The following is a 22857-nucleotide window of genomic DNA, read 5'->3' as shown; positions in this document are numbered from 1 at the left end:
TGGTTTGGTCTCACATGGACCTGTAATTTTCAGAGATTTTTTTATTTCAGTGGGAAAAAAATAAATTGTGTCTAGTCATATTTCTTGGGCTGCTAGAACATGCTGCAAAACAAATAAATCAGTGTAAGGAACTAAGGGCGGATGGTCAGAAGGAATGTTCTTGCAGCTATGCAGTCTAGCATCACATGAGTTTTATAACATGGATATCTTTACTTGGGTGTTAAAATAAACTGATAATTAGCTGCTATGGATGATGCTGTCATGTATAGCATTACCTGGAGGCCATATTCTGAACATGATTGTTACATTTCACTCCAGCTATTGTGGAAGAGGACTGCACAGGACAGTAGTGTTTAGTATAATTGTAAAGAGAGGATGTTACAAAGTTCTGTAGCTTCATCCCAAGCTCTGTAGAGCTGATGAGACAATGCAGGTACTGTAGCAAGTGACAGAATTGCAATCACTTGTACTTAACGGAAAAATTTAAGACCTGACCCTTGTTGTGATGTCATCTGAACCAGCAGACACTCACTGTGGTTTGGACAGGCAGCAAGCAGGAACACATTGCAAATTTTAATATGTGAAGGATCATTAAGTTGATTGTGTCAATTTGTTAAAGTGCCAGGTAATGATTTTACAGGTAATTAGACTTTAACAGGCAGAAACAAATTTATGTCCTTCTTGGTTTTATGATGTATGTAATGATAGATACACTATCATACAAGCTGTTGTTTTTAGGTACACAACATTTCTTAATGTCCTAAAGCAAATGAAATATTGCATGTCAGGAACTGATCAGTGACTGTATAAAACACATTAGTAGCTTTTCTTCTTTTAGCTACTTTTAATCAAAGCTCATTCATCATGTCATAGAAAGATAGAATGTCTCAGGTTATTCTTGCTGCATGGAGAAATGGCAGTGAACTTTTAAGGTCAAGAGGAAAAGACAGTAGTTACAGGTTATTACAATTGTTTTTCTATAGCTGATCCTCACACTGGTGTAGTAGATTTTTGGTTTACTCCTCAGTGCCTAAATACATAGTAAATGGGAAAAAACTTGAAAAGGATTTTGTCATTTCATTTAACTGTGTTTCCATAGAAGTTTGTCTGTTTGCTGTTTTCCAGCCTTTGTGTACCAGAATCACAACAAAACACAGGTATTTTTTTAAAGGATAGCATTTATGGAGGTAGTAACAATTAGCGGCTGTTCCTGCTGCTGGTCTCACAGTTTCACATCCTAGGTGATGATTACAGCCAGCTTCTTAACTCTAGAAATCAAACTAATAGTAATTATTAGCCAGTATTAACCAAGTAAGAAGTCTGTATGTGGAGATTCCTTTGCAGTTTCTCCTGGCCCCACGAATATTACCTCACAAAAAATGTGGTACAAAAATCAGGCAGTGATTACTCTTCTTCATGCAACAGTTCAGATTTGGAGGTTAATTAAAGATGGTGCAATAAACCTGCTTCAGCTTTCAGCTGTGCTCCAGTTTTTGCTGCAGGAAGACAACATGAGTAGAGACTGTAGATGGTCCAAACATTTTTCATTGCTTAGACAAAATCTGGGGTTTGTTATGTTTGGCTTTTAATAGCACTGAGTTTCCTGTCAATCAGCTCTATTGTTAGTTGAATTGATTACTACTAAAATGTGGAGCTCTAGTCTGCATGATGCTGCCTGTTGTCTGACACTTCAGAAATTAGATATTTACTTCAGTGAATTCTTATATGTAATTACAGTGTTGCTATTCATGACAATATGGCTAAAAATGTGTCACATCATTGGAAGAACTATTTTAAGAGGTGAATAAATGAATGGTAGTTTATTTTGGGCCAAAACTGAGTAAAAGTATCATCTTAGTGTCCTCCCTGTGACAGCTACAAGACAACTGCTCCTGTTCCTTTGTGAAATTCAGAGGACACAGTAGCTGTTTACTTGAGCCTGGAAATAATACAGTTCAGTAAGTCTATCTACAAAAGGGCTAAAAATAAACCAGAGGTTTTGTGTTTTAGCCCTGAATGGATCTGCTTCTTTGCTAGAATACTGTCATCTTTTGCAAGGGCCTAATTTAGTTTTTTCTGGTGCTCTACCATTAAAGTGGAATAAAATCATAAGAAGTCACAGAATCAAAGTTGGAAGGGACCTCTGGAAACCATATAACCCCCTGGCACTTTTTTAGTATATGCAGTTTTAGAAAGCTCTTTTAATGTCCAATATAAACATAGCACTGCTCACTTTAGAGCAAAATTGGTTTTAACAGATTTATATATATATATAAATAAAATAAATGTGATTTAGGTCAATTTAAACTTCAGCTTATATGTATCCAGTCACATAACAGTGTGAGCTGAGCTGTGGTTGTAGTCAAGGGAGTTGGTTGTTCTCAATGAAACATCTAGGAATGGAGCCTATTCTATATTAGATAGCGAATAAACATGTACAAAATATGGGAGTTAATTACCAGCTTTACAAAACTTCAGCAACTTCTGTTTTTACAATTAAAAAAAAAATTCTTTTTGAAGCAACCCTATCATACAACTTTTTGAGCAAATAAGAACTGAATTCAGATCTTCAGTCATTCTAATATGAAGATATGTTGAAAATGATAGAAATAACTGAGGTTTTCTGTGAACTTTTACTGCAACAGATGATGGAAGCATTCCTGTCGTTCATAATTCTGAAATAGAAACAAATGTATGATTAGTTATTTGTCAGTAGTAGTTGGGGAGTTGTTTGTCTTGTTACCCTAAATCTGGCCACTACTTTTGTCCACAAGAAAGGACTTACATTCCACATTAGGAATAATATATGCAATTTTTGCCATGTGTGCTTAGATTTACTAATTCATTTGCAGTGCATTTTAAATTGCACCAAAAGAACAGAAGTACACAGAATTTCTATTCGTTCCATTATGGGTAATTATCTCTGAGATCATAGCCTGCAGCTAAATTCTGCAACCCAATATTATTCAAATCTTTTTAAACATGTGATTATTATGATTTTGAGGCTACACACATGAGCCTGTGTCCCAATTAAACTAATGTTTCTCTGTGTTCAGAGATCATGCCTTATCTGGATGCCACCTGATTTTATGATGAAACCAAAATGAATGGCATTATTATCTGTGATCACAGCAGAAGATTAAGCTTTTATGTAGTGGGGTGAAGACTGTAAATATGGTAGTTTGATCCCTGCATGGATTCACATATAACCAGTGGGAATGCATATAGCTATGCTCTTCATTTAGCTGTCAAGCAAAATTACTTGAAGTTTGCTGTCCTGATTTCAGCTGGGATAGAGTTAATTTTCTTCCTAGTAGCTGGTGCAGTACTGTGTTTTGGCTGTAGTCTGCGGACATTGCTGATAACACACTGATGCGATCAAGGACTTTTCAGTCTCTCATGCTCTGCCAGTGAGGAGGGGCACAGGAAGCCAGGAGAGAGCAGAGACAGGATACCTCACCCAAACTAGCCAAAGGGGTATTCCATACCAGAGCATGTCATGCCCAGTTTATAAACGGGAGGGAGTTAACACGGAAGGGACCAATCGGTGCTCAGGTCGGGCTGGGTATTGGTCAGTGGGTGGTGAGCAGTTGTGTTGTGCATGACTTGTGTTTCTCGGTTGTGGTTTTTTTTTTCCCTTTCCCCTTGTTTTATATTCTCTTCCCTTGTTGTTCTCCTCATCATTATTATAGGTAGTAATAGTATTATACTTCAGTTATTAGACTGTTCTTATCTCAACCCATTTACATTCTTTCGTTTCTCCTCCCCATCCTGCCTGGATTAATCTACTTCCCTGGAGATTTTCAAACCTCAGCTGGTTGTGCTCCTGAAAAACATGGCCTAACTTTGGGTCTAACTGAAATCATACCTGCCTTAAGTGACTACAGGACCTTTTCCAACCTGAAGTATTATCTCAGGGTAAGAAATAAAACCAAAAGAATTCCCATCAAGTTAGTTGTCAGGTGCTAACATCCACAAAAAATGTTTTTTACTTAAATGCAAAATTATTTTTGACCACTGGTTTCCACACTTCCCAGCCACTGAAATCACTAATGGCCTAAATTGCTTCTGGAGTTATTTAAAAGGATTTTTAGATAGCTAGATACCCTTAACATTAAAATGCTTAATGTCTGTACCGTTAGGTAGCAGAGAACTGAACTACCTCATATAAGTCATCATTTATTTTTCTTTATAAACATTGAGAAGCAAGATTTGTTGTGTTGTCATCCGGTTACTTTTCTTTTTCTGTCTTTTATCCAATCACAATAATATAATCCATAGTTCTATAACTTCACATTATTCAGCTATATAGAATGTGCATCTACCTAAGATTACGAAAGAGAAACTGCTTTGAGTAATTACATTGACTTAATTTATCATTTTCTAGTGACAAATTCTTACATCTAAATGAGTATATGCTAGACCAATTACTTTTATAACTTAGAATTTCCTATGTCCAGAGGCACCAGATGACTGCGTAGTTTGTGTCTGCGTAGTTTGTTACAATATCTGTAAGGTAATATCTATGTACATATGTATTTGCCACAGGGACAAATGCTATCTTCTGCCTGTAGTAGTCATAAGGCTCTCACCATACCAGCTGGAAATTCACTGTAACCCTTTCACTCACTAACAGGGTAATCTGGTGTGCACCAGAATGACAAACTACAATGTTCCAATAAAGTTACCACGTCAAATGCGAGGATCTCACTTTTTTTAATGGTACGATTACGAGATGGCATAAACTGGTATTGACTATTAGGTTCTTACCAAGGTGATTTCTTCTGCAAATTGCAGTTTGAGAAGTAATCCCTTAACCTGTCATAATTCAGAAATCATTTCAAAATCCTAAGAGAAAATTATGAAGGTATTTTATATTCTTGGTGGTGGGGAGCAGGAAGGCTCATCAAATGATGATCATCTCATGCAAAAGTCAAAATGCAGTGAGAATCTGTATTTGGACACCAGATGCCTCTGAGAGCTACAGGCTGGTTTTCATAGTCAATTTAGCAAAAAGGGGGAAAAAAAAGAGAAAGCCTGCTGCCTTTGGTCACAGAGCAGTCAGGCAATAAAATATAAGGAGTCTGTGATATCTTGCTTTAATTTATGGCTTTTAAGTTTAATGTGTGTTTAGCATTTTGCTGGAATATAAAGTGTTTCAATATCTTTTCTTGCATATTTGACCTTTGGGCTAACAGTGAAGCATTGATGAATCATGAACTCACTGACTTTATCTGACAGGTCTGACTTATTTTCTCCTTCAATATTCTTTTCTTCTAGTTCTTACAAATTATTGCATGTCCTGGGAATGTCTGGATTCCTGGCGTTTAGATTTTAATCAGTCCCGTCTCCCTTTCTTCTGACAGCACCATTAAGGGTAGACATTCTTCTACCTCTGTGTTAATGCTGCCCTTTGTAAGTGTTCTTTGTTTACCGAATGGGAGAAAAAAATGATCTGTGTTTTTATTTGAGCTGACACTTCACTATGTGTTACTGCTTATACGCTCATCCCATTGTATCTGCATTGTCACTGATAGCTGCCTGCTCTGCGGCATGAAGTTTCATTTGTAAATTGGAACACACAAGGACTTGCAATTTCCTCCTGTTTTCAGAAGAACATAGAATAAAGAGATATATTTTTATGATTTATAATAGAATTTTGATGCTTTATTACTTGAAGTACTTTAAGAGATTTTACTCGCTAACAGTCTTATTCTGTATCATATCTATGGAACAAGGCCTTTCTTTAAGCACAATACACTCAAAACATCCTGTGCTGAAGAGCTTATGATGTCAATAATATGAAATTATTTACCAAGGATATCAGCTATTTATTTAAACTATTAAATTTAAGAAATCTACAGTTCATAGAAATCTAAATTTGTGAAAAGTCATTTTAAAGAAATCCTGTGATGTACTCATCTTTTCATAATATGCTACTCAAGTTCAGCCTTTGCTATTTTTGATAGTAAAAATATTTTGTGAAATAAATTGTAAGCATGTACATTTCCTGCAGTTAATTTCAGATTCTACAATAATTAAGACAGTTGAGGAAGGAGGATGAAACAGTCTTCATTGCAAAAGCCATCGCAGCATATTTCTTGGTGGGGAAAGTTTTAATGTGCTGAGGGATACACAGTTGTAACAACTACTATTATTTGAGTTGCTTTTCTATATGCATAATGCACTCATGTTCTATTTTATGTGATATAAAATTCAAATGTTAACTGGAGACTGTGGAGTGTGGGGAAGGCTCATGTCAATTATACCATAATCAGCAAGTATTGTGGTGTGCTCCCACACGCACAGAGCACAGCACAATGTATTCTGCTGCATGAATAGACTCCAAGTAGCTGTGGTTATTTGCAGAGTGCTATAGCTGCATCAACTTTCACTCCACAATTAGGGTTTTGTTTTTCTAATTTCATCACATAACTGACAGTAAAAAGTATTAGGAATGAGTAGTGTATTATAGGAAACAGAGAGAAAGAAACACAAGCCAGTATTTCTATAGCAATTTTAAAAGGTCACAAGAACATTTAATGTGGATTTTACTCTCAGGCAGAAGCCCTGTGCGTATAATGCAAATGTTATAAAATGTGGAGGAAAGGCATGTTTTTGTCAGGAAGTAAATTGTTTCATAATTGGAAGATTCACTGAGTAAACATCAGGGAAAATACGTTCTCAGAAAAAAAGGTTTTGCCTATTTATAGCCATTTTTCAAAGGCATCATGCAAAAGATGCCTATAGGTACAAGAAACTTTCATATCCATCAGAAATAGCTGCTCCTATCTCTAGCAAGTCTGAGGTTCAGAATGGGCTTTTACGTCTACTTCAGAAAGATTATTTCTTTCCTTAAGCTTATGCTTTCCAAGAGGCATTGGTTTGCTATGGTTACACAGGCAGTACTGAAAGCATGATCAGGGACTAATCTGATCTGGTGATTTGCTATCTGGGATTCCTGACTTTCCCCTTTCACTTCATTTAGGGCTTCCAACAGCCTTGAAGTTTGTCTTAGATTTGTAGTCAAGGCTGAGGTTTTTGCTTCTTCCAACCTCAGTGTAACAGTCTGCAGCTGTCTGTCTTTGCTAAATCTCCCAGAAGGGGTTGTTAAAAGGATTCTGCAGCATAGTCCCTGTGTTGTGCTTCAGGGATTTATCACTGGCTCCCAAGAAAAGGAAAAGAAGGATAGGCAAGGGAATCATTTGAAAAGGGTTGTGTGATTTACTGTTGTGTGATTTACTGCTGAAAGAGTAGGAAGAAAATGTACTGCTAGAACCAAAGAATCGTGTCCAGGATTCCTAGAGATTTTCTATGTTTTGATTTTAATCTGTGAATTCTTTTTTATTTTTTAGTTGTTATACAGTTGCCAGAGGTACTTCAAAAGTTCAACAATTTTAAATTGTCTGTAGTTTTCACTGTCTGTATAGAGAATCACTGTGTACTCAGAGAGAAACCGTAATAGCTCAGAAAGCTGTAGAATGATTTCTTCATAGTACTTGCTAAAGGTAACTAGTGTAAGACCTAAGCAAATTAGAAATTATCTTTGGGATTGCCTAGTGATTGTGAAATAGACTGATCTTAAGCATTTCATGGTTATAGCTCTTACTAACTGTGTGTTTGGTTAAGTCAGTTATTTGATAAATTTTACTGAAATTAACCTCAAACTCTGACGCATTCAGTGTAAAGAGGTAAGTGGGCTCCCAGGAAGGTGCTCACATGCCAACTGCATCTCATATTCAAGTTCTGCCTATAAAGTTTAAACTCATTTTTTCACCGTGATGAGTTGATCTGAATTGATTAGAGGTAAATGCAAACAATCAGGTTGTCTACTTACTGAGTACCTAGTTCTGCCCCCCTGTAGGTAGATACCAAAGATCTACTGTTGTAATGATGCCAACAGTCCTAGTACTATAGCAGTTATTATACAATTGTGCAAAACAGGGTTTAAGCTATTTTAAAGAATTTTTATCTAGGTTTTGGCCTCAGAATGCTAAAAGAGATGTCAGGAAAATCCTGTCCTTTATACATACTTGAAAGATAATTGGAAATGATAGAAGAAAATGGGGAAGCACTCATTTACAAGAACATGGAGGAAGCAACTGGTGCAGAGGCATGATGAATGGAACAGGAACAGTAATGTGCGGAGGCATTTAAGACTCTGACTGTTCCAGATTATGAAAACTGTAATAACAATTTCCTGGTATTTAAGGTAGCTAGGATTGCTGCTACACAGCATTCTAGCAGAAATTGTCTGGAATAAGCCGATCTCTGTTTATCACTTGCTAATAAAATACACATTTAAAAAATTAGAGAGCACTCCATCTCAAGGAAAAATCTAAATAGACATCAGGTATCAGTTTATTTTCTTGAGGGAAAGGGATGATACATTCAGAGGCTATTGTAAACATTACATTTTGTAGCTATTGCTAGACTTTTAGAAAACGTAGAGTTTTGTTACCAGAAAAAAGATGTAGTGAACTAAGGAGTTTGTGTGCATGGTAAATGTGTACATCAGAAAAGTTACTACATTGAAATAAAGCTTCGTTCCACTGATTGCAACTTGAACCATGTGTAAATCTGTACATGAGAGCAAGATGTATACTGACCAGGAAAACACAAAGTTTCCTCTGTTAAATATGGTTGTTATCTCCCAGTGAGAGTGAGTTAGGATATCACCAGGGGATTTCAACTGAAAACATGAAGTTACTGCATAAAGCTAAAGCACAATCAGGTTCTTCACAGAGTAAGGGCAAGCAGTAATCCCCATAAGGGTGCTTCCAAAGAACTGCAACATCCATTACTTCATAGCAGTCTCACTTCCATAAAAACAGATTCATAAAGTGAAATGTCATTTCCTTATGTAATTATATTTTAATATATTTTTAAAACAGTCATGTCCTAACAAGTCATGCTTTCAGTGTAATTAACAAGTGACCTTATTTAGCATCTAACTATTGTGGACCTGCTGTATTAAATTCAGTTTATGATAGGTGTTTCTCTGAAAATGAAAATGGAAACATATGGGTTGTCTAACTATGGAAACATAGGGCTGAGAGAAACCTCAGGAATCATTTATGCCTGAGAGTACCATGTAGACCTCAAGATTTGGCCACCCTCTGTTTAAATCCTGTTGCAGGCTTTGCTGCAGCTGACCTGTAGTTAAGTCCTTTAGAAAAACAGTGAGCTGCTTTTGAAAAGCATCTCAAAATGATTGGATGGATACATTTCTGGAGGGAGCCTTTGTTATAATGTTCGAAAACAATTGCTCTTTTTATCCGAGTCATATATTGACCAAAGCATGTTAAAACTATTAAATCAGGCATTTACTAAAAAGCCCTCAGAATTAGTTTAAAAACTGATTAATTAGACCCATGCTGCGACGACATTACTGTTCTGATATTAGTTCCAACTGAAGCCCAGTTACACTGCAGTACTTTCATTAGTTGCTCTGCGTAAATTAACTGGGAAAGAATGCCGTATGTTTTCAATAATTGAATAATTTTAATGGGAAAGAAGGAGTTCTTTTCTTTTAGACAATAAGAGTTAGTGGTAGAATATGTAGTATGCATAAAATTGGCTTTGCAATCATTTTCATTTGCAGAAGATTGGTTTACAACAATTCATCTTTGTGAAGGGCTTATAATCAACTAGAACTTAGATTTACATATGGTTAGAGTTATTTTGTAAAATACCTGTAATACAGTGTACAGCATAGTACCTTTTGATGAGCACTATTAGCTAGATTCTGTGACTCGAATGGGAGTTGGAAAAAGCTTCTAATGAGAAAGGTACTATAAAAATGAATTAACTGGTGCCAATGACTGACAGCAGCTAAAAGAGCTTCCATCTTAAATCTGTCTACTTTGGTAGCATGAGAAGTACTTCAAGATAGAACTGTAAAATTGTGCTAATGTTAAAACAAATCTCAGCTCTTCAAGTATGCTAATGAAAAATAACTAAATACCAGAAATACTTAAGACTGCTTAGCTGTGGAAAGAGGTTTAAGTAAGAAAAGGAAATTATAATGCAGATCAGAAATAGTGATTAGTTTCTCTTAATTTTATTTATTTCTAAGAATTAAAAAACTGTTTTTGTGTATTTTCTTGATTAGATTGTAGAGTTTTCCATGTTTAATGTTGTGTGAATAATATAAAACTTCAGATCATTCATTCTGGAGCTTTTCATGTGACATATAGAAACTTACATATATTCTCTGTGAAAACTGCAACTTTATATCCAGCTCATGTAGACCTCCATGATACCTTCTGTATTTTTTGGATACAAGAAATTAGTATTAAAGCATGTTACTTTGAAATGAAGTATTTTAATTTAGTTTTCACATACCTTCCTGGTCAAACTAAAGGGTAAATAAGTCAATATTCATCAGCATTTAAATTCCTTCTCTATTTATACATAATTAGGTCACATGAGAGAAAATAACAACAAGGCTGAATTTAGAATAATATACTTCATTATAAAAATGGAAAAATACTGGAAATCCAAAACAGCTTTATCCCCTGGCCCCTTCCAGTCTTCTGCTGGGCTCAAGTACAGTGGCTGCTGAATCAATGTAGTGTAATCATTGCTCTATTTCTTTTCTGTATCCATAGATTGTCTGCAACATAGGAGCTAGATGAGATTTGGAGTTAGACAGCCACTGATAACAATTCATACCCAGCCTATATCTACCTTAATTTTCATAGGTCTCTAACATGTTGTGATGATGTCATGAAATATACTGGCACCACTGGAATGTATGACATTCCTACAGGTAAAAGGCTGGCTAGTGAGATTGTAAAATTTGACAGCATTGCATGAGATGCCTGTTTCCACCCTGCAGCTGCAGGTTGCATTACTGCAGACATGTTTTAACTTGCTGGCACAGTAAACACAAGGATCAGTGAAGCAGATTGGCTTGTACCAAATAGGGATGACTCACTTGCTGCTTGGCCTAAATGCTGTGTTTTGATCTCATTTTCCTGCTCATGTTTTATCATGGAATCCCATGTGACCAAGTGCATCATGGCACTGACTCTGGACTTGCATTTTTATTATGGCTGCTAGTTCTGATTAGTACCCTACAGCTGGTACTCTGGGCAATGGTTCCAAAGTCCAAGGCCAGTACCTAAACTCCTGCTGATTATGTTTAAGCTTGTTAAAAGCATGCTACTTTGTCTCAGAAACTATGTATCTTCTTTCAAAAACAAAACAAACAAGCATAAACTATCCAGTAAGCAGGTTTTAATTATTTTGAACCTTTTATACCATCCTGAATTACATTTTCATTCTGATCAAGACTATTGTAGTACAAGCAGAAACAGATGGAGTTTTGGTAATGATCCAGGCTGCAGATGTAGTCAAAGGCCATCTCCGACTTGCATCATGGAGGCATTTAGCCTAACCAGATTGCACAATGAATTATTTTACCTAAAATGTAGTGGCTTGATTCTCACATGGCAATGATCCCACTTCTGTCCCAAGAGTTATCTGCTTAGTTCCAAGGATTAGTCGTCTTTCTACCCTCATGGTCTGTTCTGATGAGTCAAAAATCCACACAGGAGGCTGGTGCCTCCTCCTTTCTGAGGTGATCCTCCTGGGTCTTCTTAAGAATTATCTTTATCTTGAAGATAATTCTTGCTTTCTTTGCAGTCTTTGGTGTTGAGGATTCAGTAAAATGCCCTACCCCCCCCCCCCCCAAAAAAAAAAAAAAATTAATGAACAAAAAGCATATTCAAGATTGAAAGGTAAACACAAGTGAAAACTCAACATTTTAATAATCAATTTTATTCTGGTTAAGAAAAGGTATGACTAACTATCTAATCCATTTAGAATACCCAGTTCTCCTACTTGCCTTTTGGAGGAGTTCTTTTTCAGTGGTTTCAAATTTAAATGTTGCATTTAACACAACACTATATATTCACTGTATTATTTTACATATTATATATATGCAGTATAAAATTCTGTTGTGTATTAAAAACAGTTCACTGCATGTCTGAGGGGCACTATCTTCATTCTACCTCATTTCAAATGGTTGTCACCGCTGTTTTCTGTATTCCTCTATGTTAGCAATTTTTGTAATCCTTTCCAGTAGGTAGCTTCTAAAGATCAGAAGTGTTTTTTTCACTCTAAAGTAGTCAAATGGAAATATTGCCATTTAAAATGAATTGTGCATTCTCTGTCCAGAAACTGTATTGTACCACTTGAATTAATGGTGAAAAGTGGTTGCTGTGATTATTGTATAACTAACAAAAGAAAAGAAGAGAGAAAGAAAATTGCAGCAGTTACTCAGGCGGATTGCTGGAATATTACAAAGAACAGTAGCCACCTTTTACTTCACTGTAGCCCTTGCATAAAAACATGAAGGGCTAATAAACCAGCAGCATTTAAGTAAAGTTGACAGATGAGGCACTCTATTGGCACTCATAGAGATGCAGCAGAGCATGCAGCTTGACCTGGGCAAAGAGCATCCTCCAGTGGGGGTGGAGGGAAAGACACTCCCTGTAAAATAAAATGTGAATGGCAGAGTTTAACAGCTGCAGTGTTAGAAAAGACAAAGATTAGATTTTTTTCAACTGAGAGAAATATTAGATTGGTCATTTACTGAAGATAGGAATCCGGTTGTTTTAACAGTAAAATAATGTGGCTTACTTGCTCAAAATACAACTAGGTACAAACTTTTGATTTCAGGTCAAGAAGAAGTTAAACTGAGTACTAGAGAGCTTTAAAACTGAAGAAGAGACTGACAAATAGCATTACATATTTGAAATCTTTTTGATAACTTCAGTGGTTTGGGACTTCCTGGGAAGGTTTTAAAGGTAACAGATATTCCCACTGTCTCATTTTGGGAGACATGTTTCTGTGATGCAGAGCTACCCTAGATGAAAAAGAAAGGGGGGGAGGGGGGAACCCAAAAGAAAATCCCCAACAGAGCAAAACCCAGCTATTTTTTCCAGTGGCAAAGCAGCAAAATGAAGTATAGACGTGTGTGTGTGCGCATACATTTATCACAGACACACGCTTCCTAACTATTCCGTGATTCTATGATCTCAAGTAAAAATACTTTTTTAGTATTCTGTTGTGCAGCAGCTGTTGCTACTCGATAAATTATTCCATTACTTTATTTGTTACAAGGACTTGCATTTTGAATAAATACATGTGTTCAGTAGTAATGTGCCAGTTTGTTAGCCTCTCTAGCATAGCTTTATCAGAGAAACAAAGGCAGATTTGGGGTTGTTCTTGCTGCTTCACTAGCTTTCAATTGTGTTTTTGGGCTTCTGTGTGTCCACCACCACCCAAGGTGGGCTGTAGTTCGTGCAGCTCTACATGTCAAATGCTGCTCTTTGCAGCACCCTGCTACCTCCCCACCTTTCTCCTGCCAACATTCCCACCCGAATGGCTGTCCCTGTGGCACATGATAGTGGGATGGTACCTTTTCACTTCTGACATGGAAGATGCATGAAGCCAGATAAAGACAGGTTTCTTTCTGGATCTTAGCGAGATGGCTTCTGTCCTATGGCGCTTGCAGTATTTCTTTTTATTAAGTAACAAAATGTTGCTATTGTCGAAACTGTATAGAAATGTGTTAATGTTGAAATGCATTAACAGTCTGAATATCCAAATAAATGCTGAGGAAGCGCCTGGAAGGAAAATCTCTCTTTGCAAACCTAATTTGGGCACAAAACTTGCAACGTTGAACTTATTGTTAAGAATAGCTTAGACTAACCTATTCCAGCTTTATTTTTAAAATAATTTAAAATAGGTTAAATAATTTAATTATTTTATTATTCAGTAACTTGCTTTGAGGATATCTCATTCCTAATAGTTATACAGGGTGAATATCTGTGATTTTTGTTAGAGTCAAAAAAGTATGGAGTCAATCTTCAGGGACGGAAGAAGGTGATTACTGATAATAACCTTGTCTAGTTCCCTGTCAACACTGAAGTATTTCATCAGAAAGTTGTAGGGTTTATTAACTTTAAATACTCAATGGATCATTTTCAGTCATGGACTTCAGAGGAAGAATTCCACGCTGTAGAAAGGCTAACATACCTATTTTGTCTTATATAATTGAACATATAAACTAGGGGCTGTAAATATTTCCCACCTTGAAAATACTTTAAAACCTTTCCACTTTGTTATTCCACTCTTTATTCATTGTTAGCTGAGCATTTTTAATGGGTTCAATGTTTTCTTTGGTGATGATCTTTCTTTCTCCCTCACTACATTTTTTACAGTGTCTCTCATTGCATGGTTAGTTGAGATTTAGTTGTGGTGGGGGGGTTGTAGGGTTTTTGTTGTTTTGGTTTGTTTGGTTGGTTTTTTTTTTATTTGTATGATAGTTGTTAAAATTCATCATACAGATTTCCCTTAAAGCTGTGGAAAAAATTCCACCATAATTCTTCTTTATGAGCATTAACATCATAATTATTTCTTTCAAGGCTGTTAATGGGAACAGAAATGCAGACCTGAATTCATTTGCATGTATATGCTGGTAAAAGAGGGTGTTTGGAAAAACTAACTAACTAAATATTTGGTCTCTTCCAAATGGAGATACCTTTCCTGTCATGTTTTTATTGTGTGTTTGTATAGTAGTAATGCCTAGAGCTCAACCCTGAAGATAGAGACAATTTGGGAAAAATGTTCCCATTGTTAGTTTTCCAGATAAAAACTGATAGTCATACTTCTGGTTAGCTGTCAGTTGTCTGTTGGATTACCTTGGTGGTATCTGTGGTTTGGTGTTATTTCAGTAAGATTGGTGTTCTGGATAGTACCATTGAGACCAATCTGTGGATTTTGATACTTTGTCTAGCTCATTTCCCGATAACTTCCCTATACCTTTTATATGGTTTGCTGCCTATTCTATCCAGATGACAGAGACTGTGAAACTGAACTTCTTAATGAAGACCACAACATTCAAACTCATATTTTCTAATTGTGCAAGTATCTGTTTAGAGACAGTGAAAATGGGACTGCATCCCAAGGGCAACCTTGAAACGTGTGTACATCAACTTCCTAGCATGAACCATCTAAGAACAATCCCAGTGATGGTTTGTGTTCAAATTTTACATCCTGAAAATTATTATAAATGCTCCTGTGAGAGTATTATGTGGAACAGCCTCACCTTTAGGGATTCTTATTTGTGTACATGTGCCATATATAGACATAATCAAGTAAAAACTTTGAATCAGAATTTGAATCATTCTGCAGTCATTGCCTTTCTCATGGAAGTGAATGTGTACTGTAAGTCTGATTCTGAAACTTCCATTGTTGTAACTAAGTTTTGTAGGTAATTCTATGGAAAGAGGAAGTGGAGCTGATTGAAACTTTATAGATCTTTGGTGTTAAGAAATCTTGAACTAAATATTGTTGGAGTGGGCACTTCTGTAGTTGCACAGTGTCTTGCCCTGATGAAAGGGCCAAGGTTTTTAGTGCTTGTTCATATTACCTTTTTGCTGCAATACGCTGTATGGTTAAGCTTTAGTACAATCTTCATTTTGAGAAAATGGATGGGTTTTGTTACTCTTCCTATTCTGCCACCAAGTAATAGGAGAGTGCAAAGGTGCCCTCTAGTTATTAGACCATTCTGTTGCTTTCTGATAGATACTCTGAGTAATGTTGGTAGGTTCTGAAAGCTCATTTTATCTCTACTTACATCTCACCTTGATCCACCTAGGCAGCAGTTATTTAATTCAAGAGCCAATTTACTTTAATACTGGGAAAAACTTAAGGGATTATTTGTGCCCTTTACCTAATAAGGAGCTGGCTGGGCTGGGTGTTGACTGAGCATTGCTGTTGCTCCAGTCTCACCCAATCTATCAGTTGCTTCACAATTGCTAATAGTCTGAAATGAAGAACTATAAATTACTTTTGTTTCTTTCACCATTTCCTAGTGTTGGATCAGGAGTGATTTATGAACTGCAGCATATAACACTATGGAGCAAATATCCATAGAAAAGTCCTTCTGTATTGGGTTTTTTGGCGTAGGCTAAGGCAATGGCAATGCTGCTATAGTCTGAGTGTCCTGCTAATGCATAACTGGGTGAATCAAGCTAACAGTGGCATTGCTCCTTTTCTGTTATTATTTCTGCATTCATTTTCGTAAGTAACAAGAGGAAGGATCAAGAGTGGTTAAAAAAAAAAGGCCTTTGATTCAGTAAAATTGCGACACAGAATATGCTATCGAAGGATATGAAAATCTAGTTTTGAATGAAGACAGTAAAATTCACCTTTCTCTTCAACTTAAAAAAGAAAAATAAACAAAGTAAACGGAGACAGCAGTTGGAATCAGCAGAACAAAGTAGAAAGAATCCCAGTACCAGGTAAAAAAATCTAAAGTCTTATTAAAAAGAAAAGCTGTCATTTAATCACTGTTGCCATCTTTTTACCAAATATTCTAGTAGTTTGGCTTATACCACCATCTGCTGGACACCAGGTGGAAGTGTTCGGCTCATTCTGCGTTTTCACGACTAAAGCATAAAAAATCTGTTTAGGAAATGCTGCAGTGTCCATAAGGCCTTCATATACATCTCTGATTCTGACCTGACAGTAGATTTAGGTATAGATTTTTTAAATCTCATTCCATTGGCATAAAAGTGGAAATTGGATAGCATGGTAAAAGTTGTTCAGGCAGATGCTTTTGGAAACTTCAGCCACTCATATTTTCAGGTGCACTTTGGAAGCTGGTAATCATCACCTAGAAACTCTGATGGAAGCATTAAAAGTTTTAGTGTGTATTGCAGGTTCACTGTGGCACTTGCTCAGTTGGTAATTCATAGAAATATTATTCCTTAGCATTCACATCCTGCATGTGCCACATCTAAAGAATGGTGTTCTAGTGTTAACAACCTATTTTACCCTTCTGTATTTTCAATAAACTGAAATAGAGACATGCCAATATGTATAAATTAAAATGCCAAGCCTTTAGACAAATTTCTGCAGAATTTACAATCGGTAACTATGAATTTGTGGGTTTGGCAACCATTTTCACTCACTGCACATGAGAAACTGAATGATGCAGTACTGAGTTCTGTATGACTAGGAAGGGAATTAGGTAATTCTGCTGATGTATGGATGTATTTCTCGTGAGCTCTAAAGCTTATATAAGCACATTCCAACCCTCCAAGCAAATATAAGTCCCTGCGAGGTGATGTCAGTTCATCCTTTGGACTGGTAAGGTAGAGAGACTTCCCAGCTCTGGCTGTTTCTGCCTGTCCTTTTCCTCCCCCTTCCCAAGACAGACCTTCCATTCCAGAAGGAGAAGCAGAATGAAACCAATAATCAGCCTTCTGGAAAATCTCTACCAGCAAAGCAGTTTTTCACTTTAAAATGTTGGCCAGAATAAGGTAGGAATTGTGGCAGTAATTTCTCTGTAAATACAGCCTTTCTGCTGTACCTTTTCATGGGTTCAGCATGATCAGGGGATACTTCTTCCCCAGGCAGCAGTCCTGGGTGTTACTTCTCTCTGTTTGCAGCCTGGGACATTTGTCATCTAGGCTCTGATATTCCTGAAGACTCAGGGTTTGAGCACTATGCCTCCTTTTGCACAGGAGGATGTAAGCCATATTACAGTGCTTGTCTGAGTTCAAGAGTGGATTAAATTGTCACCGTAGACAGAACTACTATGAATTCAGACAATCCCCTTGAATTTAAGTCAGTAATTCATTAAAAGAAATGGAAGCCTTTATTATGGACTTTAATTTCCACATTGCTAAACCCACAAATGAGTAAGTGAGAGTTCATTCACTACTGTGCATGAGTAGCTCATTCGCCTCTCTCAGCTTCATCCACTGGCCTGTGCCTTGGAAATTTATAAAGTGATGGCAGTACACAAGCCTGTTATCGCTGTGGTGGATTCCCCATAATAGTTTCTATAGTGATAACTTCAGGGCTCCATGGTAATGGACACAGCCAATTAATTTCCTGACTATCTTCTTCCTTGCATAGCTTTACTAATGCCAAAACTAAATGTCAGATAGGAAAATCTTGTAGTTTGTCCCTCTAGCCTAGTACCAGTAGATAAGCATAAAATCTAAACCAAACATTCCCTCTCTGGAGATTTCACATATGACTAATTACAGTTTGGAAGCATATATGCTTTTAATTAAGCGCTATCTTTTAACAGACAGTAAATAGTAAGGACCACAGTGATGAGTACCCTTAGGATATCAGGCTGTGAATTGGACTCTAGAAGTTGATCTGATAAGCGAGGAGGGAGTACTTCCTCCATGCTTTACTTGGAGAATGTAATCTGGTGTCAGGTGTTGAAAGGACTGGAGGGTATTCCTGCAGTCACAGGCATCCCTAGCAATTTTTCCTGTGGTGGATCATGAAGATTTGGCATGATAATGTCCTATCCAGTAGCAATTTTGACATTTTGCAGTGGGAAATCAAATCAGCCGGATACTGTGCCAGATTTGTGGCTAAATTGTTATTTCGTGTGATAACTGCTATTGCTTCCTATTTGTCATTGCACTGGGCTTGTACATGCATCACTCTGACAGGTGTTCTTTATGGCAGTGTTTCTGGAACTAGGTCAAGGAGGTTGATGGGTAATTTGTGCTTGGGAGACCAGAAAGCATGGTAATGGGAGAGGAGGTGATTTTGAGTGGTTCTGTCCAACAGTTCATTGATCTGCTGGTGTAGATTACGATACGGCATTTTTACTGGCACAAAGCTTCCAGCCCTGCATACACCGATTCTTTGTGAAATGAAAAAAATCCCAAAAGAACTGTTCACTGATTCATAGCTTGAATGCTGTGGGTTTTTTTAAATTTCTTTCTAAATAAAATGAAATACATAATAAAGACGGTTGTGGGGTTTTTAATCTCTAGGTTGAGTGCAAGGATTTCTTCTAAAAAAGTCATCAAGATATACTGAAAAAAACCCTCTTGCTTCACTACTATAAATTAAAGCATTCATTATGGCTACAATAAAAATAGAGATATCACAGAGTACATGGAAATTGAGTTAATGACCCTTAATGTGAAACCACATTGCAAAGTTGGTCAGGATGTGTGGGTGATTTGCATATAAGTGACAGTCAATAAGAAGATAATTGTTCACTAGTAATTTTTGACTTACATTAGTAGTATTCACACATTTTAAGTTTTAAGTATGCAGTTGATTAAGTAGGATCAGTCTGCAAAGCCCTTCTGTTTAAAAGGATCAAGTTTGAAGAATTAAGTCTTTCATCAAATGATTAGTTGGATCATTTGTAATGGCAACAAAGTTGATTGACATTTGCAGTTCCAAAGCAGTGAAAGGTATGAGAGGTTTAAAAGCTGATAAATATTCTTCAGACATAGCCTTCCTGTAAGACTGGCCAGTGGCCAGCTATGCTGGCTTTGTTTCCGTAATACCTACCTTTACCTTAATCCTAATGAAGCCTTGTGTAAATATACATGGCTCTCCTCAAACTTCAGTAATTGAGCTTTAGCCCTTACGGAGGACAGTAAGGGCATCCTGCAATTTAATGATATGGACCTAAAAGAAGCAATCATTTACATCCTGTGCAGAAGCATCAGCTGATTTTGCTTGTCCGTGGGAAAGTCAATGAAACAGAAATTCACTGGCCTGCCACTTCTCACAGGGCTGGGCATTAATGCAGGCAGTGAGTTTTACTGCTTGCAAAAAACCTCCTTTCCTTTTCCCTTTTCAGATCATAGTTTAGGCTGTGAACTGAAAATGTTACAGGTCAGAAGATGGTTTTACCATGTGGACTGGTATCTTGTACTGAGTGTGATTAAAATTCAGAATGATTTTTGAAGATAAAAGTAGCAAATACTAACTTTTTGGTGTCCACAGCTGGTGCTTTTTTTTTTTTCTATTGGCTCTTACTGACTTGAAGTGATTTACCAAGCAAGTTAGGCAAACAGCCTTGAAATGTTGCTAATGAATTTCTGAGTACATGAAGAATATCATCAAAACTGCACTACTACTACTATAAAGAAACATTCCATGTAGACTTTGTTTTGTCTTTCGTGCTGCATTTTTGCTCCTGGGGAAACTCTTAGACAGAAGAAAAGTACGGAATCCTCAGAGAGGCTCACAGCATGTAGGAACAGATTGCTTAGCAGAGCAGAACCAGTATTTGTTCACTTGTTGTCATGTGTCATCCTTCTTTTGGGAGCCTCAGAGTTCAGGTGTGCTCCCCAGCTCCATTGCAACATGCCAAAAGGTGGCAGGGTGTTTGCTGAAAATGCTTTTTCCTCTTTGGAGCCCTTTGATACATGTTTCCCAAATGACCTTTGTAAGTCTTCTGAAAGCATGTGTTGTTTTAAGCAGTATGTAAGGTTTTAAAATCTAAAGCCTAAAAACCTTTTAGGCGGTCCTTTAGCCAGCTTTTAAGGGTACCCTTCTCTGTAAGAAGTGAGTGCCTTGTTGCACTACTAGAATAATTCATGCTCACCTCTATCACGTGACAAGTTTTAAGATTGAAAGTATAGATTTATGTAAAACAAGGGTCTACAGTAATGAAACAACTTTAGAGAAGATAAAATGCATTAACAGGCTAGACTTAAAGACTCTTTGCGGCTGCTTTCACATCTCGGAGTTTATTTGCACTCATCTTACTGCAGGTTAAACTTAAATCTCCTCTGAGATTTCTAGTGTTCAAAGTAGCTGCTGCTTTGACAGAAAATCAGAGAATGGTTTATGGAGCAAAAGTAATGAGCCCTCTTTTAAGCTGCCTGACCTGGAATGCACCAGTCTCTCTTACTTCCCAACTACAAAAGCTTCCTCCCTCTTTCCTCCAGATCAGACTCGGGAAGGAGTCATGTCCTTCCATCTTCTAGGAGGTCTTTGATTCCCATATCCATTGCAAGGTTTGCTTAACATATCCAGATTCTAGGAAGGTGGGTTTGGTTTGTTTGGTTTTTTTTTTTTTAATCTTCTTACTGACAAGTTTTCAGAAATACATTGATAGAACTGTTATACCGAATCCCTCTCAGTAGCATACAAAGAAGAGATTGCAAATGTTGGAATTTTTATTTTGAGACATATCCTTTCTTTCCTCTACATGTTTTAAAAATATCAGATACCGAGAAAGGCCTCTTGCATACCATGCTAATGAGGCTGTCATAAGCATGGAAGTACAAATGTAGATGGTTTGAGTGGTCACTAAAACTGAATCTCATTTTGTTTTGGTTAAAAATCTTTTTTTCTTTTAAGAACTAATAAAAGTAACTTGATAATTATCTCATCCTGTGTCTTGGGAAAAGAGAAACCAATTCATAACTTGATTGGGGGTTTTTGTGGGGTTTTTTTGTTTGTTTGGTTTGGTTTTCTTTGCTTAATGAAACCTTAATTTTTTTATGAAAGAGAAATATGAAACTTATAAATGCTAAGAATATCCTGGTCTACCAATTTATGCTGTTTAAACACTTGGAATTAAACTTTTGTTACTGAAGGTACTGTAATAAGCTATCTGTGACAGAAGTAGCCTATCCTTTTAAATGTAAAGGAGAACCAAAACAAATTACCCAGGATAAGTATATATTTCACCTGATGAGACCTTGGTTTTATTAAGCGTGTCTGAAAGTACAGAGAGTATTAAGCACGTGTAAATGAACCACAGGTACTGAGTGTACGTTAGACACTTAACTGCCTTGAAAAGGTAACACAAAATAGTTTACATTCTTGTACATAGGCAACATGCTACTTTAATAATCTATTAATTTCCAGAACTGTACTTACAACAAAATGTATATGACAGAAGCCTGTGTCATCTCAATGATAGATATCTTGCTACCAGAAGAACTAGGCACTTGCATCCTTCCCCAGATACCCAAAGAGAAGTTCAGAAGGGGTTTACGAGATGAGCTAGTTCTATTACTTTTAAAATATATTATTCAAATTGGAATGCAATTCTTGATATTCAAGTTTTTAAAATTTACATTGTTCTAGTGATAGCATGGCCTTGAAAGTATTTTATACTTTGTCATATAAACTGCGTCAGTAGATAAGTCGTTAAATAAAGCTTTATAAAGTATGGTCTAGCAGAAGATAATACAGGTGCAAAACTGACTGGCACTGTTACCTAGTCTGTTTTTCACCGTCAAAATAAGATGTAGAATAACAGCATCTGGCTCATGCCCCTGCTGTTCATTGTGTTTCATAATTAATGATGTGTACAACAGAATAAACCAATATGAAATATAGTATCTCATACATATGTGCTATTTCTCCCAGAAATCTGTTTTGCCAGCATTGGAGAGGGCACACCAGCCTAGACACCCTTGACATGGACTTAGGTTGGACCCAGCTCAGCTGTTCCTATATGCCAAAAGTGTGAAGTGCACAGCACCGCACTTCAACAGAATCAGTCATGAAAGACAGTTGGGGAACAGTTGGCCAAATAGTATCTCACAGATAGAGAGATTATTTTGTTTCGCAAAACATGAGTCTCAAATTTCTCTGTACTGCAGAAAGTCATATTTTGTGACTGGACCTATAACAGGCCTGCGAGGTTTAGCATTTCTGAACCAGATTATACAGCCTTACCTATCTTTCAAGAAAGGCGTCTAACAATTGGAGAGAATCCAGGGGAGAGTAGGAGTCATTAAATGCCAAGAAAATATGATCTATACTATAAAATTGATGTAATTTGGCAATTAAAATGAAGAAGCCTGAAAAGGAGAAGCAACAGATTCAGACACCTTAGTAATTACTCTATAGCCATGGCCTACCCTTTACAATTCCCTATGAACCAGTATCCTCATATGTTATGACCATTGCTTTATTATCTCACCTTGATCTCTGAGGCTGGTTGTTGGTTTTGTCCATGGGAGGTGTCTTTACATTTATGTAATTTATGTGCATTTATGTATTTACATTTATGTACATTTATGTCTTTAT

At 36.8% G+C, this 22857-nt stretch overlaps 1 long non-coding RNA gene across 2 annotated transcripts in view; it reads left to right on the top strand.

The window, feature by feature from the left end:
- LOC130607767 (uncharacterized) overlaps positions 1-22857 on the top strand; it is a 137841-nt gene that overhangs the window by 42992 nt on the left and 71992 nt on the right. For both annotated transcript variants that reach the window (XR_008974333.1, XR_008974334.1), the window contains exon 3: positions 12691-12818. This is a non-coding gene — a long non-coding RNA (uncharacterized LOC130607767). The remainder of the gene's footprint in view (positions 1-12690; positions 12819-22857) is intronic.

This window comes from Pezoporus wallicus, unplaced genomic scaffold, assembly GCF_028554395.1.
Source record: "Pezoporus wallicus isolate ANWC-B61680 ecotype Strahan unplaced genomic scaffold, APGP_CSIRO_Pwel_v1 scaffold_6445, whole genome shotgun sequence".
Classification (NCBI taxonomy): Eukaryota; Metazoa; Chordata; class Aves; order Psittaciformes; family Psittacidae; genus Pezoporus; species Pezoporus wallicus.
Note: the sequence above shows the minus strand (reverse complement) of the source record. Positions and strands in the feature narration are given on the sequence as shown.